The 2360-nt window shown below is 42.2% G+C and overlaps 1 protein-coding gene across 1 annotated transcript in view; it reads right to left on the reverse strand.

Annotated features, from left to right (window-relative positions):
• nfil3-5 (nuclear factor, interleukin 3 regulated, member 5) overlaps window positions 1-2360 on the reverse strand; it is a 9123-nt gene that overhangs the window by 3216 nt on the left and 3547 nt on the right. The gene's annotated exons all lie outside the window — the stretch shown is intronic.

Consider the following 2360-nt stretch of genomic DNA (forward strand, 5'->3'; position numbering starts at 1 on the left):
CAGTTCATTGTGGCATATATTTACAGTTTAGTCAGATCAAATTATATTTATGAACTGTTGTGCAAAGTCTTATCGTAGGTCCCTTTAGTGTAACCAGGACTAAAATCACAGTCTTTTTATTACAATTCGACCTGCACCAAAAATCTATGACTTTGTCTTACACAATGTTTGGGTGGGTGGATCAGTAGAGTCTGAGCAGCAGCACACACATGTACACAGGGCTGTGACTGCTACTGCAGAGCTCTTGTGTTAGGACAGAGCACTAGCGTAGTCACATATTGCAGAGGAAGACTGACCTGGACCCAGCTCTACAGAGACTGACAGCTACTGAGCTGAGAATGCATCTGATGTAGTATTACACTTATGCTACTATAATATGATGCATTATGAAACTAATTATGTGCAGTTATACTTTCTACTTTTACATTTTATGTGCTACAGTGCATTGCAGGGGACTACGTGTTATTGATATTGGACCATAGAGTAAGAAACTCACTGAGGAACAGCTGAAAGTGGCTTATGGGAGTCATCAGTTACTGACACACCTGGACACACATTTGTGTTGGGCTGTGTGTGTGTGTGTGTGTGTGTGTGTGTGTGTGTGTGTGTGTGTGTCTGGTTGCCACCAAACTGTCTGAAATTACACAACACCACAAGCTGCCGAACTTCCTTATGCTGTGTCAACATTGTAGCTCAACAGAAAGCTTTGCCCACGCAACACGTCTTACGCCATACAGTTGACAACAGTGCCGAATGCAGGAAGGGACAGATGTTGATGACAGTACGGTGTTATGTAATAACTAGATCTGCTTCTGTTTTAGGCCCAATTCTGGTTCTCGTGAGGAACAACATTATACAGCTGATATGCAGTAATTAGTAACACATTATCACATTGAGCCCTGGATTCCATTACAAACATGACACACACACAGGGATTGCAAAAATCTAGGTCACCGTGCCTGTGGGTAACAATGACTCCTTTGGTGTCGCTTTTCATTGGCAACACTGGAATTAAACAGAGCACACATTTTAACTTTTATTATCATGAATGCTTTTACTAGCCTTGTGTTCCCTAGTATTTTTTTAACACTCAATTTCAAACATCAGAGAAACACAATTACACTCTAATGGGCACGGTGTCATCTAAAGGAATTCAGCTCGCATCCTTCCAACCTTGCCACAGTGAAGTTCCAGATGTTAAGTGACTTTTATTGTCTTACAATTTTGAAATACAAACGAGAAGCATAAGTATGCAAAAACATACTGACATGGGAGTCAGGTTAGGGATTTGCGTGATGCTACTGCAGCAGGGAAGGCTGAACCCAAGGTAGAACATCTACAACATTTCACTTTGTCTTAAAACCACAGAGTGCAAAAAAGTCGGGATTTATATAATATACTGTAGGCAGTTAAATGTGGCTTATAGACTGTATTACAGCTGTCGCTGCTGACATGTTTGGCAAAAGTGTGTCCTACAATCAGTAAAAAACAATTTGATTTTGAGAGCATGACATTAAAATGTCTTTGACCTGCAAGTCGAGCAGGAGAAGATGCAGAGGAATTCTGGCGTGTTGCTGAAGCAACCGCAAACAGCTCACGTCCCATTTTCTCTTGTGCTCTCTCTGTATAGTGAAGTCTTTAGTGTGAGACCAGACAAGAAGCGAGAGGAGAAAGCAGACAAAGAATCTCCCTACACTGTTCCCGTTACACTGCGATGGCAACAGGGTGACAATAACACAAGGAGAGTAGAACAAAAATGCCTTGGCAGAACAAGACTGGCTCACATTGACCTTCTTTCATGCACTGCAGTGCACTGTTCCCATATCACAAACCACTTACCTCACGCCCACCCAGTCAGTGGCACATAACTATTTAATCCAGACTGGTTACTGCATTCTCTGCTTCCTCCTGTCAGTTACATAATCTCCCATTCTAAAATACCCACATTGTGACCTTGAAGCAGTTTGACTACTGCTCTGAATAATTAACCATTTGTTTACCCAGGTCTGTTATGCTGTGACTCAGGGGTTAAGTCTAGATTCGCTGCAGGCTATTCTTCAAACTTGGGAAAGTTTTTCCCATCTCTTTGTCTTGAAGACCTGGAGTAACGCTACAATAAACATAAAGGGATTTGAATACAACCATCAACAGATGTGAAAACATGCAGGGTCAGCTCCTCACCTCCCCAAACTGGAAAATTTTTAGTAAAGACTTGCAGTGGAAGGGGTACGAAATAAAGGTGGAAGGAAGCACGCATACGTTTGTGCTGTCCCACTGACCTAGAAACGATGCTACACAGTCAACACTCCGGCTGTCTTTTATGGTGCACCATAAAATAGGTCAGTGGGACTGCAAGGAAG

This window comes from Monopterus albus, unplaced genomic scaffold (genome assembly GCF_001952655.1).
Source record: "Monopterus albus unplaced genomic scaffold, M_albus_1.0 scaffold29.1, whole genome shotgun sequence".
Taxonomy (NCBI): Eukaryota; Metazoa; Chordata; class Actinopteri; order Synbranchiformes; family Synbranchidae; genus Monopterus; species Monopterus albus.